The sequence below is a fragment of the Sus scrofa genome, chromosome 2, assembly GCF_054392235.1.
Source record: "Sus scrofa isolate SSC_HxYL_T2T_F1_AM1 chromosome 2, Sscrofa_HxYL_maternal_Yorkshire_Landrace_v2.0, whole genome shotgun sequence".
NCBI classification, from domain to species: domain Eukaryota; kingdom Metazoa; phylum Chordata; class Mammalia; order Artiodactyla; family Suidae; genus Sus; species Sus scrofa.
In genome coordinates, this window is record NC_139384.1 from 34,309,302 (window position 1) to 34,328,480 (window position 19,179).

A 19,179-nucleotide genomic window follows, 5' to 3' on the forward strand; every position below is an offset into this window, starting at 1 on the left:
TGTGGGATCCGAGCCTTGTCTGTGACCTACACCACAGCTTATGGCATGGCAATGCCTAATCCCTAACCCACTGAGGGAGGCCAGGGATTGAACCTGCATCCTCATGGATCCTAGTTGGGTTCATTAACCACTGAGCTACAAAGGGAACTCCCCGAGTTTAAACTTATTAACAGGATCTCATTATTTAAAGAATCACAGAGTTCCCTTATGACGTAGCAGGTTGAGGATCCTGCATTGTCGGGGCAGCAGCTTGGGTCACTGCTGTAGCACAGGTTTCATCCCTGGCCTGGGAACTGCTGCATGCCATGGACAAGGGCAAAAAATTAGGAAAAAAAAAAAATCAAGTCTTAAAAAAAAAAATGGAAGAATTACCAACAGTAAAGTGTAAACCTCTGTGCTTGGAGTCCCCACATCAGTAGTTCACAAAGTACAGTCTCTCAGTCAACAGGATCAGTATCTCTTGGGAACTTGTTATTAATGCAAATTATTGGACCCTACCCAGATTCCCCCGATAGAAATTCTAGAAATTCTAGAAGTCTGCATTTTAACAGCCTTCAAGTGATTCTTTTTTTTTTTTTCTCCTTCTTCTTCTTTCTTCTTTATAGGGCTATACCTGTAGCATATGAAAGTTCCTAGGCTAGGTGTTGAATTGGAGCCATGGCTGTCGACCCACTCCACAGCCACAGCAACGTGGGATCTTAGCTGTCTACCACCCATGCTGCAACTTGCAGCAATGCCGGGTCCTTAACCTACTGAGCAAGGCCAGGGATTGAACCCACGCTCTCATGGATACTAGTTGAGTTCTTAATCTGCTGAGTTACAAGAGAACTCTACCTCACTTTATTCTGATGTGTACTCAAGTTTGAGATCAATTACCATAGAGCCTAATTTAGTTTACCAAGTAAAAGAAATGAAGTAAACTTAATAAGAAAGAGCTATTAATGCAGTTTCTAAGGAAAACCTCTTCCAAGTATTTCAAATCAGTCCCATCCAGTTCAGATCTTTAGAGAGAGGATTGGTTTTCAGTTTTGGGGAAGGCAGTGTCTCCAGTTCTCCTATTCCTCAACCCCCATAAATATCAGGCAAAATAAAGCACTATCCTTACAACTTAAAAACCACTGAATATCCCCTGAGCACCCAACCTCAACCCAAAAGTGTTATTCTAAAATAGGCAGAGTTGTGTAGGCGTCAATAATAAAGGAACCAACAGGTTCTATGTTCTACTGGATAGATGCAATCTTGTATTGTATGGATTTGTTTTTTAAAATAACTATTGTTTATAAATTCCACCCCACCTAGGTTACTAGATGATGTAGGGCATGGAACAGTGCTGCAGGAGGCTGTAGTCCAAGGGAATTAGGCCAAGGGCGTGGATTTCCATTGCCTTGCTAGAACCAGGACATCTGCAGAAGGAGTTGTCTTCGTAAAATGATGATACCTCTATGTGAGATTGTTCCTATAGATTGCACTGGAGAGGCACCTGGACTTTCCCTCAAGTCTAAACCCAGCTCTCCTCATGTTTTAATTCAGTGATATTATACCACTAGATGGCTCCAGGGTGTCTGCCCTGCATACGAAAGGCCAGAGATGGGAAAACTGGAGTGTCCTTTGTGAGCCACCCCCAGCCATCTTCCTCGCTACTGACCCCCACTCTACTAAAAGCCATGTCTCATTTTCTCTCCTTCATCTCCCAAGAGCGGCCCAATGATGGTGTCTCTAAGGAGGGAGAAAAATAAATGTTTCAGACCAAGAAAATGCTTGTCTTCTCCACTTTCTAAACTTTAAAACTCAGCCTCAGGCAGATGGTATGTGTATCCTGAAAGTTTAGAGTAACATTCTGTCCGTAAATACTATAGGATTTCATATCTTACGTGGCTGGGTTATTAGGTGCTGTTACAGCACAGAAACATACACAAGACCCCTAATCCTTAAACTTTCTTAATCAGGGGAGGCTTTAAAGATACATTGTTAAGCATTATCTTTACCTGAGTTGCCCTCTTATATTCTTTCTAGAGGTGCTGGTTAGAGTGAAAATTCAAGGTTTTTTTTTTTTTTCCTGAGTTTGAAAAATTGTTGTAGTTGTTATCTTTTTACTCTGTGATATGAACTCAGTTTCCTCTAGGTTCAGTTTTCTCTTGAATTGAGCCAACATGATGACAAACTCAAATATGGGCAGTCATGTTTATCCAACCCTCTTAGTGTGATTGTTTCTGGAGGGGACATTTGAACCAATGTGGGAATTTCAGCCTGTGGGTGTGAGAAAAGCACCCACAGACTGAAATTACCTATATAATTACCTCAAAGAGAATCTGAACTAAGAGACAAAGGGCTGAGTTCAGATGAAAGAGGACTCAAGGGTTGAAAAGTCACTCTGTGTCAGAGTAGGAGGTTCATAAACAAGCCAAAGCTGTAAGTCATTGAAGCCACCGGGACAAGAATGTCATGAATAAGCGCCCCCCCCCAAAAAAAAGAAAAGTGGACTCAGAAAGATATACAGTGTAGCTACCTGAAGCACTTCCCAGTTCCTATGAGCACTCCTTATATTTGCTTCTACCAAATGCCAATGTGATTCTCTTGAGTTTTTTCAACCATTTCCTCCCCTGCCTTTTAAATTTTTCTTTATACTACTTGGCAAAGATCCCTGGGAACAGATCCTTTGTTCCCTACTAACAAAAATATAGAAGGCATCTTTTATCATAAGGCAATTCCTTATACTAAATTCTGGTAGTTTATGAAATAGGGGGAATTTCTGACTTTGAAAACCAGGAAGACTTGCCGAGAAAAAAAAAATTTTTTTTTAAATGTTTCTTGCCCCTTGATGGTACAACTAACTTGGTAAACAAAAGTCAGAGACCATGCAAAGTCAGTCCCTAGGCTTGTGGCTGGAAAATGCAGCCCCCTCCTTCCCCTACTGCTCCCCACAATTTTTCCACCTGTAAAGACAAAAGAACAGATTGAAAAGAAGATTTTTGTCTCTGAGTCCTTGGCCCCAACAGTTTTTGGATTCTTTGTTACCACTGTCTCTTGAAGAAATGATAGTATTGGTCTCACCAGGATTTTCTTTGTTTTCTCTACTCTCCCATAATTTTTGAAGTATAATTTGATTTTTTAAAACCTCTTTAAGCCATCTTGCCTATTAGAAAAAATTAAATTAAATTTAATTAACATGTCCTTCATCGTCCTTGGTCCTGGACCCTACTCACTGTTCCAACCTCATCTTAGAGCCCCATTCCCTGCGTTTTCTGTGTTCCAGCCACTCTGGCCTTTCAGATTACAGGAAAAGCCAGTTTCTTCCCAGCCTCAGGGCCTTTGGATATTCCTTCCAGTCTTCCTAAAACTCTTAAGCTTCAACTTTTCCAGCTTCACTCTTTGACCCTTCATCTTTCACCTCACATGATACTTCCTCAGGGAAAGAGTCCACAACCACATACAAGAAAAGTTCTCCTCTGTAGTGCATTGTTTGTTTCCCACATAGCACTTAATCTAAAATTAAAGCATTCATTTATTTAACTGAGTGTTGGCATCTATTCCCCCTCCAGACTGAAAATTTTATGAAAGCAGCAACTCTTTAATGTTTTTGTTCATAATTGATGCCCAGTTGTAGGAAGTTCAGTCCATCTTAGATGAAGGAAGGAATTTATGAATACTTGAAAACAAATCCTGAGACCTGGAGGCGATTCCATGGATATTTTCTATTGTTGTTCTACTTGATTCTTCAGTTTCCTTTATCTCTGATGCATTTTTAATCTTTTGTGTGTGTGTGAGTGTAAGGATGGTACATGGTGTCTATTTACCATTGTATGACTCTTGGAAAATCTTATATTTTGGAAGAAAATATATAAAAAAAACCATATTCAATTTGTAGAATGTTTTATTATAATCAACAATCTCAGGGACACATCTGTTTTTATGAACGGGCGTGAATTTCTACTTGAAGGATAGAATGAGCATGAATGTGACGCAAATAGAATCAGAAGGCACAGGCAGAGGTGATAGGAATGCAAGGCTCTTCCAAGGTTTTAGGGGGCTCTTAGTCCTTAGATAGATGAATTTAAACACACATTTCTTCTATTTTTCTTCTATTTTCTGGATACCCTTGATATTTTCCCAATAACCACCACAATAAAATCTGATCACCTAGACTTCAAAGTACACGAAAAGTGGGATGAGCATTGCCTACAATTTATAAAAATTCTAGAAATATTTTCACTGCTTTTTCTTCTGGAGGTGAAAAAACTCAAACATATGTATTCCAAGAGAGTGCGGAAAAGAAAAACTGTTGTCACTAAACTGTTTATCCTGAGTGCAATTCCTAGCAAATTTACTCCATCAAGAAAGTATCCTGAATTTACTGTTTTCCATGTTGTTTTCTCTTCATTCCATTTTGATCTACTAAGGCTCTTAAAAAAATCATCAGTAAAAACATATAGACCTGGGTGGAGTTCCTCCTGTGGGCCAGCAGGTAAGAAGCCAGCTGCAGTGACTCAGGTTGTCGCAGAGACACGGGTTTGATCCCCAGCCCAGAGCAGTGGATTAAAGGATCCAGTGTTGCCACAGCTGCAGCTCAGATTCAATCCCTAGCCCAGGAACATCCATATGCTGTGGGTGTGGAGATACACACACACACACCCACCCTGTGGATAACTACTCCCCCATTCTCTTCAATATTCAGATTTTGTCAAAGAACCCTCCCTCTATTTCATTCTTGAAAGTGCACTTTGGCATTTCTCTTTCTAAAAATTCAGTACTGTCCCTGAGCTTATGGGTAATGCTATATATTTACTGGCAGTGCTATCAACACCTCCTGGCTGTTTGGAAAATTCCCCACCTTTGATCCCGTTGAGCAAGTTAGGCCTTCACTTTCCACTCTCCCTTTTTGTACTTTTGGAATTTTTATAATGCTAGATTGACCTGTGTGAAATCATATGAAGCAGCCAAGATTTGATCATTTGTCACATAAAATGGAAATTTCATGTGATTTAATATAATATAATAACAGCTAACAATTACTGAGTAATTATTACATTTTATAATACATAGTAATTACTATATACATTTGTGTACATTATTTTTTCATTTTACAAACTAGGAAATTAAATATCCAAGAAGTCAAAATAAATTACTTAGAGTTGAGTCACTACTAAACAGTGAACCCAGGATTTAAACCTACGTTTACCTCATTAAAGAGCCCAAGCTGTTCAGCTCTCGCTGTCGCTTAGGTTTTTCATTTCTTTACTTTTGCTGACAATTTTTAGAATATCCTTATTGACTGCACCTTTTCAAAAGGGGGGAGATATTATTAACTCAGCTAAAGTTGGTCATTTCAGACAAACTTGTCCAAGATTCATATGCACTTGTTGTTTCAAGAAAGTATACTTAGACAAATATCTAGGTATTTTCAAATTGCTGAACAATAAATCACATTTTTCACTTTTCCTTGGAGTGGTTTGTCATTTTGGAGATGAAAGTATTTACGTATTCCTAAATCAATTTATTTTTTCTTAGAAACACAGTGATATGTAGCCTCTAGAAAGAGGGTTTAATCCCTAATAGCTAAAACCATTTTTACTTCCCCTAGTTCGTACGGATGGAGAAAAATAAAACATCTGGGAAAATAACCACTTGTGCCATTTACCTGCCTTCACAAATCATCCTAGAAATAAATCTGTGTTCTCTGTCTGCTAAAAGTTTTTTAGAAGTCTTTAAAAGTCATTTTTAATAACAGAGAATGAGGCCTATACGTAGCTTTAATAATTTTTTTTTTTTTTAATATGGAAACCCTAAGTTAAAAACCCCAATGAAATGTGCTTTGTGGGCTTTAGAATATGGGATTGTGCAGCCATCTGGCCTCCAGGCCATCTTTGCATATAAGACATTAATAACATTTTTAATTTAAGTAATAGATAAATCTGTTTCAAGTGCCTCAGCATCCATTCTCAACATTGCCTGCAGATCTGTTGATCCTAAATAATATTTTCAAGCTGTGGTAAGGTTACTGGTGTTCTGAAGCAATCTGGAAATACCAAGTTCTTATGCCAGGAAGTGGGTCAAACTGTAATCTCTTCATGTTTCTGTTTTGATTTCAGAAATAGCTCTGTCCTTCACACAGTGGGAACCTGTATATTTCACTCTTCTCATGGATTTGATTACAGCTGCCATTCTGTGTTTCAATGAAAACTTTATTAAATACCTACTTTTAATTAACCTCTCTGGCACTGGAACTGCTCCCCAGCCTCAAACTATTTTTAGTTTCTCAGAACAGTTTCACTTTTCTCCTTAAATGGTCATTCTATAATATGTCATTCTCTAGTAATTATTACAAAATCACATCATACTTGCTCAGCCGAGAGGACCAAACAGTGCACACTTTTTAGAGTCAGGGAGATTTATATTTGGATCTTAGCTCTGCCACGTGAGGCTACATGATTCTGGGCAAGTTACAGTTTATTTCCTGATGTCCTCATTGGCAAAATGGAGACTCAGGGGTTGTTAGAAGGCTCTTCCTACATAAGCAACTGCCCTCAGAGCCCAGAACACAGTTATTTGACTTATATGCTAATTCTTCTCCTTTCTGTTCAGTGTGTACATAAATCTCATAGAGAAGTAGGTGAAATAATTTTTTATCCTTTACTCTTGTGATTTTAGCTTTCCTTTTGGAAGAAACCTATATTCCTTATGTCACTGATTGTTTTACTTCAGAACTGTGCAAAGCCCAGTTTACCCTATTTCACTTTTTTAAGATGCAGAAATGCTTCTTTCTCAGATCATTCTTTTAACAGTGGGCGAAACAAGTGCATTTGCTCCATTAGTAACTTTATCACTTGGATATCTGATAGCATTTGTTCTTTCTCATTGGCTTCTCTCTTCATGATGCTGGTGGGGACTAAGGGTCAGTAGATAAGCAGGGACCACAGATATCTGAAAAAAGAGAGTTCATTCTCCTGTCCAAGAAACAAAATAAATCAACCACCCTTTACGCACCTATTTTGTTCTTTTAATAAATGGCACAACAAAGCCTCTGGCCAATATCAGGCTTGATAAACTCATGTCCCTTTTCCTTTATTTTTTTTTTAGGCTGCACCTGCAGCATATGGAAGTTCCCAGGCTAGGGGCTGAATCGGACTGCAGCTACCAGCCCTCATCATAACCACAGCAATGTGGGATCTGAACTGCATCAGCGACCTACACCACACAGCTTGGGGGAAACTCTGGATCCTTAACCCACTGAGCAAGGCCAGGGATCAAACCTGCATTCTCATGGATATGATTCAGGTTCTTAGCCTGCTGAACCACAAAGTGAATTCCACTCATGTCCCCGTTACATGATGTAACTGAATTATTTCATCCATTATGCATTCAAAGAATAGTATATTAAGCTAATGGGAACCCATAAAATGAATCTAACCGAAACCCTTGTTCTCAAGGAGCTTCCAGTCTGGCAAGGAAAAATGTGAAAACACTCCAATGGTCGTGCAAAATAAAATATGAGAATCCAAGAGAAACACTGAAGGAATTCCTGATGGATTAGAGGGAAAGGTTGCTCTCAGTGGCAGAAAGAACAGGAGTATGTCTAGAGGATGACTCACATGGTTGGTATTGCAGCTTGGCCTTGAAAGGTTATCTTGAAGCAGCTTAGACATAGTTTAGAAGTAGTGATAAGGTTGAAGGATTAGCTGAGAAGGCACCCCACCTAGGTGAGTTGTCTTGGGGCTATGTTTGCAGAGCAAGTATTTGCTATTTTCTTTACATGGTGGGCCACTGCCCAACTAGTGATAGGCCCAGTGGTGTCATTAGAAACAGCATGCACGAGTATGTAAGTCAGGCACAGGACAAATTCATACATGCTAATCAGGACTCCCTTGACTCTTGACATGATCTGTCCTCCAGCCACAAATGGCAAACATCGAGAGTCTGTGGCTCTGAACCACTCTGATGGAGCAGACCTGATATGCTAATAGGCTAATCAATGACCTAAATTTCAGTGTACATCTCTACAGAACAGGAAGGGCATTAGAAAAATCTCCTTCTCTTGTTTGTCTCCTTGATCCTGTGTTTCCTTTTGCCAATGCTAGTAAACAGCCTGAGTACAGACAGTGTTATCAGCCTCCCAAACTGCACCAGCGTTTGCAGTTTATCTCAACTGAAAAAGTGTGTTTCTTTGGGCTTGTTTACAGGAACCAATGGATGTTATGGGGAACTGTGCTTAGTTTCATCAGAACCACCACTTGGTGTTGTCACTGCCTTCCAGGATAAGTAGGTTTCGAAGAGAACCCCAGGTGAAGAGAGCAGCATAAGCAAACAGCAATATATCAAAACAGAGGCCACATTTGAAGGAGAGAGTGGACGATAATGCTCGAATGGGGAGTTTAACGAGATCCTAGAAAGTCTTGAAAATTGCCTTTGTCAATAAGGAGCCCCTGAAGTGAATGTATATGGAGTTATACGGTCTTAAGGAAGAGATCAATGATGTGCTCTAGGAAAAAAACAAAAACACAAACACAAACAAACCTAGAATGAGGCATATGGAGGTAACAACAGCAACACCACCACCAAGTAGCTCTGTTAAGGGCAGAAGCAATTTCATAATCAGATGAGAGGTTTTCATGTGGTTCTCTAGATTCGTTTGATATTTACAGCACACAAATAAAAATTAAGGCTTTGTAACAAAATTTTATTTTACTAAAGAACTGTCAGATATCAGCATTTATTTACAAAGTCAAACTATTTATACACATACTTTACAAGAGTCAGTAATTAAGTCTACGCACAGGCTTATTTTGATAGTTGTTTCTATGGTGTAGTGATTTTTTCATCTTAGCACTTCAGTTCTGTTAGGAAGGTTTATTTATTTATTTTTTTCAAATGGATGATTTGTAGGTTCAAATGATTTAATCGGCAAACTAAACTGGCAGCTTTAGAGGTGGTAATTTATGATTTAATGACTGGTTTTTCAAACAACCAACCCTTTTGTTCAATAGCAAGATTACATGAAAGGTATTACTGTCACTTCCACTCTGTAAACCCCTGATATGATATTTCCAAGGTAATAACATTCAATTATGTTTTGTGGAGGCTGGTCAGGTTGTGTGCTTACCAGTGTATGCTGTGGGTCACAGAACTGCTTCCAAATGGAGCATACACCCGAAGACTGGTTGTTGGATCAAACACTGGTTTGAAATAACAAAGGTCTGAAGCTGCTCTTCAGATGGATTTGTTGATTTTAAGCTGCTTAAAAAAACATGGTTTTGACCCCCTCCCCCAATGCCTTTTCTGTTTTTTATCTTTGTATTCGTTCGGCCAAGAACAAAGCTAGACAAGTCATAAGCCTTCATTAAATAGAAGATCCCTCATACTTTGCAATGGTTATGATGTTGGAAGAGATGCCTGCATCCAGGAGGAGCTCTGCATGGCATGTTCTTAGTGTTCCTTGGACCTCATTGCTCAACTTCTACCCTTATTTTAACTTAGGAAAGGGGAGCTCAGATCTGTAGTCATGAATTTAAAGTCCAACTCTGGCATTTTATCTAGGACACTGTGAACAAATCATTTCTCTTTTCTGAGCATCCTTTTCTTTCATCCTTAAAATGGGGATAATAACATGTCAGAGCAGAGATTAACATGAAATGAAATGAACACATATGCGTACCTAGTTTGGCTTTTTTTTTTTTTTTTTAAGAGCCACACCCATGACACATGGAAGGTCCCAGGCTAGGGGTTGAATTGGAGCTGTAGCTGCCAGCCTATATCACAGCCACAGCAATGCAGAATCTGAGCCTCGTCTACAACCTATACCTTGGCTCACGGTAACTCCAGCTCCTTAACCCACTGAGCAAGGCAAGAGATCAAACCTGTGTCCTCATGGATGCTAGTCAGATTCATTTCTGCTGAGCCACAACGGGACCTCCTAGGTTGGTTTATTAACACAAAGGTATTCAAAAGATAATTCGGTACCTTAGTAAAATGATGTTTAAGACTAAAATGTATGGGTCCCTAAGTTGGTATCATTGTTCTATTTCTGTCTAGGTATAAATTAACCTTTGGAGGATGGGGTCCACCAGCCTTCCTCACCAGTACACACTGGAAATGTCCCATAAAAGCTTTGACATCTTCACAGATATCCAAGTTTATCAATACTTTAACATCATAAAAAAGCACAGTGCATTAGATCACCTCACACACATTATATATTTGTTGTTTTGTTATACCTAAAACTATATGGATATTCTGGTATTTCTGATAGCTTATCAAATGTTTGCCATTTCTCTCTATGAATGATTAAAAAATTGTCTTGAATCTCTTTCTAGGTAGTTTTTGATCAGAAGCATTTCTAGCAAGACCGTTGGAAGACAGTGGCTCCCCCTCCACTCCAGATGACACTGTCATTTCAAGAGTGTTATGTTACTAATTATGCTGAGGTGGTGCTGTTACCACCTGTAGATAAAATATTAATAGGACCTCAGAGTGCATCCTCATCTCTGATAAGCTTTAGAATGAAGTCTGTAATAAACTGGGGCAGCTGGTACAGGTCCAGACTACAATCTTTTTGTTGGCTTTAAAACCACCTGAAGATTTCTTCCCACCACATCGGGAGCCATTTTTTTTCAAATATCACATCCATACCATTTCTACATGGACATAATGCCACACATTGTCCTTTGCGTGATGATGAAGTGTCTCAAAACGAAGCCATAAACCATTCTCAGAAATAAATACCCAACCTCAGATGGTTCTGTAGAAGAAGGGATGGACATGTTCTTATTTTTGACACTGCTGGCACAGTTGTATATGCAAAAGAATATGTTTGGAAGTTGTAGCCTAGACCTTTGAGACTTGTGTCTTATGGCATGACCCCAAGTGAGGTAATAGGAATCATTCCCCTGTTGCGGAGTTAATAACAGGAATGCTAAGAAGTATTCACCGTGTCAACACTTGGTACAGTATTAAGCCCTTTCGTGCATTAGCTTGGTTAGTTTTCATAAAAATCCCATCAGGTCCATTGAATGTTCTCCTCTTTTTGTCAGATGTGAAGGTTGGATATCAGAAACATTAAGTTCATAACATGTAGAAAGACACACTTCAACTGAGGTCATTCAAATTCCAAAGCCCAGGGTATAATGCAATATTATAACTGCTGATTTCTGTGAAGGTTTGGCAGTGCACACCGGGCATAAAATGTAAATGTCCCACCCAACTCAGAATCCTTCCTCAACAGAGAAAGCTATGATTGAGAATTTCTGCATGGAGACCTACTGGATGTAAGCATTCCCACCTGTGCTTTTGGGTGTCTATGGGCAATCTCTCACTGACTGGATTGGCAAAGACCATTCCTACAGCATCCTCCAGACCCAGAGAGCTGAAGCCAAGAGACTCCCCCTCACCCCACTCCCCCAGCTCTAGAAAGGCAATTATTTCTAAACCAGCCCACTCATGTTAAACTCTTGTATGAACATAATGAATGACAAAGGAGTTTGAATCATCTACCATGCATCTGTGGAACTTGGATAAACTTTGCCACAAGACAGAACAGATAAAGCCAACCAGCATCCCTGATTAAAAGTGATTTCTGTTTTAATTGAAATGAGTGCTATGAACAGCTGCCAGGTGAGGTGGGTGAGTGTGGGTGGGAGGCAACGGGGACCGTCTCTGCAGCTGAGACCAGATTCATTTCTATTTATTTATTTATTTATTTATTTATTTATTTCTCCTGTGGGGGGAAAGACAGGCAAGGCGAGTAGATATTTGCAGAGTAATTTATTGAACCCATGAAAATGTCACGAAAATATTTCAGAATTGGACTGTGTGGGAGACAATCATGAATTTAGATTCTGGGAGAGGCTCAATATTCAGTTTCCACATAGGCAAATGGAAATTCTTCACAAGACTTAAACAGATGAAGAATATAATATAGACAGGTCTTTTTAAAGAAACTGGGATGATTAATTAAAGGGGAAGTTTAGTTACACATTTTTTTTTTCGTTTTTCAGCCAGGAAAATATATAATTATATATAATTATGTAATATGTAATATATATACATATGTATATGTGTGTATATATCTATGTATAGACATATAAATTATTTTCCAGTGGGACTAGAAACTTGAGAGGTCCTAGTTGCATTTTCTCTAGCTTGAAAGGGTAATAGGAACTTAGAAGCACAAATCGTCAGATGTCATCTCATTTGACCCTCTCATTTGATAGGAAACCGAGGCCCCCAAGGAAAGGAAGGAAACTATCCATTTGAACAAATTCTTGGTGAAACAAGTAGGAATAAATATTACATAGATTGAGCCAATTGAGATGATGTGTTCTGGGTCACCATGGTGACTCTGTCTGTGTCCTGGTATCCTTGCTCTTCCTTCAATTAATTTGCCACATGTGAATTATGTTATTGAACCATAATTTCACTCTTTTTCCAATCTAAGAGAAGAATCCATTCTGGATTAGTTGTGCTTTGTGTTTTGTTTTCTTTCATGCACAATTATAACTTGCAGCCCTTCTCTTACTATTTAATCTTACCAGGCTGATGACCTATTATTTCACTGTTTTAGGTGCAATAGAAACACTGGAAGAATAAGCATTAAGCTGTAATTTGAATATGATTGTAATTATAGTTAATAGTCAGGGCATTTATTGAGGGTTTGCTATGTCCTAGGCGCATACACACACACACACACATCCTTTTTAAATCCTCAGAGCAACCTATAGTGTGTGTGCAATTATTCTTGCATTTTGTAAAGAGATCCAAGGCAGAGAGAGGTTTGGTAACTTGTCCACACAGCCATTTATTTATTGACGGTAGTTCAATTTATTCTGGCTGTAAAGATTGCATTTTTATCAAGTTTGTTCTACTGTTTTCTCCACTGCAAACTCATTTTTCAAAAGACAAAAACGGATGTAAGAATTTAAATCACTTGCCAAGGCCACAGAACCAGGAAGTAGTAAGGCTGAGATATGAATGCAGGTCTGTCTCCTACTGTGATCTGGATCACCAGAGGAGACCAAGAGGATCAGATGTCACAGAGTAGATGGAACAAAAGAGAAAGGCTAGCGAGCTGTGAAGTGAGACCTTACAGGGAACTGCTTCAGGTGAAGGCGTTGTTCTGGTTTTGGAGAATGGATCCTAGATTTTGTACCACTCTAGTGCTATTATAGGCTTGAAAAGGCAACCAGTCTCATGAGACACGAATAGGCTTCCATTTAATTTGAGTTTATTTAGTTCTAGATGAAAGGAAGTTTAGCACATCTTCATGTCAAAGGAAGGCCTGAAGTTATTTGAGTTCATGGATTCTCTCCTCCGTATTGCTCACAGAGTAAGCTTTTGCTGCCTCCAATAAGAGTCAAGAAGGGTGTGGATTGTTTAGACTCAGAGAAACTCCTTAACTTCCCAGTGATTTTTTTCTATGTCTATTTACATGCCCAATCCCTGCTGCCCCGATCCAGATGTAGTGCCACCCAGGAGAGAGGCAGACTCCACATTCCACATTTATCTTAACTCTGTAGTTTCCAAGGAAACGGTACAGCAAGAAGACAGACACTGAGTTCCCAATTCTGTATCAGCCCAGGCCAGATGCTAGACCTTCGCACACAGTTAAGCACATCAAAGCAATACCTGACAGAGTGTGGCACCTAGTAGGCATTCAGGAAATAACATGAAGAATGAATGAGCATGTGACTGAATGGATAATGCAACAAATACGGCCAATCTCGAGATTATCATTTCACAGTAATCAAACTCAAGGAACTTACTGATAAACTGATTAATGGATAGTCCAGAACGCTTATAGGCAGATGACTCCCCTCTGGGTACCCGCACAGGGTATTGCTTGCTGTGTTTTTTTTTGTTTTTTGTTTTTTGTTTTTTGTTTTTTTTTTGGCATATGGAAGTTACTGGGCTGGGTGTCAAATTGGAGCTGCAACTGCCAGCCTACATTACCGCCACAGCAATTCAGGATCTGAGACACATCTGCGACCTACACTGCAGTTTGTGGCAACACCAGACCCTTTACCCAGTGAGTAAGGCCCAGCATCCTCAGAAGCTACATTGGGTCCTTAACCTGCTGAGCCACCATGGGAACTCCGCTTGCTCTGTATGTTAATCTAGGAGGCCAAACTCCAAATCAGAAGTCTCTGGGTGATCAGGAAACTAGAGCAAATAACAACAACAACAAAAATCCTGGTACTGGATCATTCCCATCAATTTTAAAAGTCTAGTGAATTTTCCTCTTATACTTCTATATATGTAGTTACTGTTGATAAATAAAATATATCCTTTCTATAAACAATATTTGAGTAATATTGAACATTTCTTACTCCTTTTTTTTGGACCATGCCTGTGGCATGCAGAAGTTCCTAGTCCAGAGTTTGAACCCGTGCCACAGCAGTGACCTGAGACACATTAGTGATAATGCCAGGTCCTTAACCCCTAGGCCACCAGAGAACTGCAAACATTTCTTACTCTTTAATTATTTTATTTTGTTTTATTTTGCTTTTTAGGGCCACACCCACAGCATATGGAGGTTCGCAGGCTAGGGGTTGAATCAGACCTGCAGCTATCTGCCTACACCACAGCCACAGCAATGCGGGATCAGAGCTGCGTCTGCGACCTACATCACAGTTCGTGGTATCGCTGGATCCTTAACCCACTGAGTGAGGCCAGGGATTGAACCTGCATCCTCATGGATCCTAGCCAGGTTCGTTAACTGCTGAGCCACGACAGGAACTCCCATTTCTTACTCTCTACATCCTTTCTTTTATTTATAAAAAAGTAGTCACTCATCATTAACTCAACAAATCACTATTGAATTCCTTTGGTGAGTCAGGCTCTCTGCTAGACCCTGAGGATACAGTGATTGGCAAGACCACGTAGGGCCCCTGCCATCATGGAGGGTGGGGATACATCAAGCAAATATTTATGCAATGATACATGAAAGTATGAAGTTTATAAGTGACAGTGAGAAAGGTTAGTGGAGACACGAGAGCAGGTACGAGGAGGATTTGGACTTGGGAGTGGCCAAAGAAGGCCATCTGAGGAGGTGCTACATTACCAGATATTGGGGTGGGATGTAGTGGCCACCAATGAATTCTCTGGGGAAAGAATTCCAGGCTTTAGGAGTCGAATATATAAAATTCTTGTGGCAGGGGAGAAAATACGGTACATTCACCAAAAGTCTGTCATTATAACGTGACACAGTTGACGCATATAACTTCTAAAAGTCTATTTTGCACGTAAAATTTCAGAATTAATTTATTTTTCAAATTGAGAACACCGTATGTGTCAAGCACTGTGCCATGCTTGACACAGAGGATACAATGATCAAAACAGAATCGTTCGTTTCTTAAAATTAATGGAAAATCAAACCAACACGATAACAGTAACCTCTGAGGATCATAGTTAACATACATGAAAGGAATAGGACCCAGATTGAAGCATGTTAGAAAAGTCTTGGAGGAAGTGAGATGTCTGGGTTGAGACATTTGGGAAGCTCCCAAAACTCCTGCACAGGCTGAAGCAGAACCCCACTCTTGTGAACAACAGTCTTACAAATGACATTTTAGGTAGATTTTTTTATTTCCCCATGGAATGTTTTACAAATGGTTAACTTCATGAATTTCTTGAATACAGTGTAGATTTTTGATAGCTGTAGGCTTGGCTAGAGATATACTTCTGACTCTGTCTCTCAATATGTGGCCCATAATTCTTCCATTTATTGATATGTATATGTGTGTGTATATGATATAGAAACATATATATATATATGTCTGTGTGTGTGCATATATATATATATATATATAAAGAGAGACATATTGTCAAAAACACATTTCAATCCACATAATATCTTTCTTAAATATTAATATACTGTTTCTCTTTGAAATAGTTAAAACTTCATCTTGGAAATGTGGAGCTACTGCTGGTTAATGGCAAAGCCAAGGTGTTATAAATAAATGCCGTTATCTTGAAAGGAAAAAGAGCAGCCCCCTTGAAAGAATTACTATTGATTGGGTCTTTTCTTTGAATTGCTTGGAAGCTAAAGTTGCTAGCAGAGATGTTATGAAGGATTTGCTGGAATCAACTTTGGTGAGATTTTCTTGGGAGAAATTTTGCAGCATATTTAATCAGGCAACCAAGAAACAACAGCTGCTTGTGTATGAAGCATCAGTAAAGCTGCTAAGATTTATATAATCTTTAGTGTTCAACAGATTGCTAGCATTTATAGGACAGTCAATGTTTGCCTATGCTCACACACAGTCATATATGCTACCTTTTCCATTGCCTCTGAACTAAGGGGTTTCTGCAGAGGGAAATACTGGGAGTGGGGGGAGAGATGGAATAAAAACTAAAAGACAGAGGATTTGGTGGTCAAATTTTTGAAAGTTTGCCTAATAGAAGGCAATGATTGGCAGTACCTACTTGGGATGGAAAAAGAAAGTTATTTAATTTAGCCTGGAGATGGGTTGATATTTATTCCTGCAGCAGAATCATTCCTTTGACACCATGCCTTGTGGAAAAATCAGTATAATAATATTTATATGTTCTGGTCTAAGTATGGGAACATTTCTAATTCCTAGATAATTATTAGCCACTTCATTAAAAAGCTGATGGTTAGCAAATGTCATTGGTTCTAACTTTCCCTAAATAGAACAACCAGTGAATCCATACAAAGGAAATTTTTATTTTTTTCCCGTTTTTTAGGGCCACACTTATGGCATATGGAAGGGGTCAAAATGGAGCTACAGCTGGCCTACACCACAGCCACAGCAACACCAGATCGGCCAGGGATCGAACCCATATCTTCATGGATACTAGTTGGATTCGTTTCCGCTGAGCCACAAGGGGAACTCCCATACAAAGGAACTTTGAGATGTAGACTTGAAGAAACAGAGAACCAGAAAGGATCTTAGAAATTATTCGGAGTATATCTCCCATGTAAGAAGAGAAGGTGCTTCTGGTCAACAGAGATGAAGCTACTGATAACAGCATGAAAAATCCCAGTGCTCTTGACTGTTGGCCCAGTGCTTTCTCCATCGTTTTCCACTTTTGTCAAATCAAAGTTCCTTGTTCTGACATTGAGATTCTCAAGAAAAGAGCTCCTCTTCCATGCTCATCTTATATTCTGTGGTTTCCCAACATATACGTCTCCTCCTCAAAGAGACCATTCTCATGGAGCCTACCTCAAAGGCCTGATTTTATGCAGCTTCCATTTCTTTTTTAAAATACAATTTTAAAGGTTATACTCTTCTCAATTATTAAAAAATATTAACTATATTCCCAGTGCTGAACAATACGTCCTCATAGCCTATCTTACACCCAGTAATTTGTAACTCCCACTCCCTCATCCCTATGTTCCACCTCTGCCCCCCACTGGTAACCACTAGTTTGTTTTCTATATCTGTGAGTCTGCTTCTTTTTTGCTATATTCTCTAGGGTTTTTTTTTTCCCCCTTTTTATGGCTGAACCTGAGGCATATGAAAGTTTCTAGGATAGGGGTTGAATTGGAGCTCAGCTGCAGGTCTATGCCACAGCTGCACCAACACCGGTCCTCAGCTACATCTGCAAACTATGCCACAGCTTTTGGCAATGCTGGGTCCTTGACCCACCCAGTGAGGCCAGGGATCAAACCCACATCCTCATGGAGACAATGTCAGGTCCTTAACCTGTTGAGCCACAACAGGAACTCCTGTTGTATTTTTTAGATTCCACGTATATGTGATCACATACAGTATTTGTCTTTATTGTCTGACTTATTTCATGCAGCATAATGCCCTCCAGGTCCATCCATGTTGCTGCAAATGGCAAAATTTCATTCTTTCTTATGGCTGAGTAGTATTTCAATGTGAGTGTGAGTGTGTGTATGTGTACGTGTGTACCAAAGCTTCTTCCCTTTCTATCGATAAAATTGATCATTCCCTACCTTCACCCTTTATTCAAAATCCATGTCAAAGCCCATCCTCCTACAATTATGACATGGAGTTAAAGGTGCTATCTACTTTATTCTGAGTTTATAGAACATTTAGAGTTTGAGTCAGCATGTATCAGCAGCGGTTTTACATCACTTCTTAGAAGAAGAATGATAGAGTGGAAAAAGCTTGGTCCATGGAGTCAGGAAAGTATCGATTTCAGTATCTAACTCTACCTTCCATCTGCTGTATATTCTATGTAAATATATTATTGGGGACAGGCTCTACTTTTCTATAGTAGTAAATAAACCCTCCCATTTCAGTTACTTAGTGCAAGAAAGATTTATTTCTGACTCATACTAGGTCCCATTGGCCTGGGTAACTCTTGAGGGTCAGACAGCTCTTCCAAACAATGACTCAGGGATGTAGGTTGTTTCTGACCTGGATCTCTCCCAGCTTCATATGTGGCCCCCAAACTTGTTGAGAAGAGAGAAAGAGAGGGTGTGCAGGTACCACACAAGCTTATACTACTCCACCAGAAAGTAGCTCATTTCCACTCACATTTCATTGGCTAGTTCTGGTCCTATGGCTCTGTTGATGGCAAGGCACACTGAACCTTAGTCTTCCTGTGTGCCAGGAAGGAGGTGGGAGCTGAATATGAGTGAGAATGAAGAGCTCTCTTATAGCAGTCACTTAAATGTTTATGAGATACCCCTGATTTGTTTCTGTCAGAATAAAACAGGATAATACAATAAATGCCCAGGACCTGGCACATAGAAGTTGCTCAATAAATGGTAATTGATATCTGCTCCGCTAAAAGAGCTTCTTAAGGCTAAGTACATCTCCACTATTTGCTTCTCTTTGGTGCCGAGCACATTATTACTGGCTCGATATTACTCAATTTGCAAATTAAAACAGTAGAGTCCTCTGGAAATACCTCCCCTCATGCCAGCCCTCGACTTGGTTTCTCCTTTTCTTCAAATTTCTGTTCCTTGCTTCCAAGACATGACATATCTGATTTTGAGAAGCCTTACTTAATGACTGCCCTACAACCTTGCTTCTAGTGTAAACTTGTCTTAAAACTGTTCATTTAATTATATCTTTACAGCTTGTCTGTATTTATTCTTATCTGTCTACCTTGAAAACCACAGTTATACATGGGGTACTCTTTATGTAAGACTTTGATGATTAAGTACCCTAGGGTTATAACCTCCAAATAGCCTATCTGCTCTAACTCAGGCATAAGAGTTCAGTGAAATGAATTTTTTGTCTTAAAGAAGAC

At 39.4% G+C, this 19,179-nt stretch overlaps 1 protein-coding gene across 12 annotated transcripts in view; it reads left to right on the top strand.

Moving 5' to 3' along the window:
* The window catches only part of LOC146405318 (uncharacterized), an 887,521-nt gene that overhangs the window by 858,519 nt on the left and 9,823 nt on the right, over positions 1-19,179 (top strand). For 2 of the 12 annotated variants that reach the window (XR_014837133.1, XR_014837137.1), the window contains one exon: positions 10,305-11,601. The exons of the other annotated variants lie outside the window; for them this stretch is intronic. The gene's annotated coding sequence lies outside the window, so the exon portion shown is untranslated. The remainder of the gene's footprint in view (positions 1-10,304; positions 11,602-19,179) is intronic. 12 annotated transcript variants of the gene reach the window in all.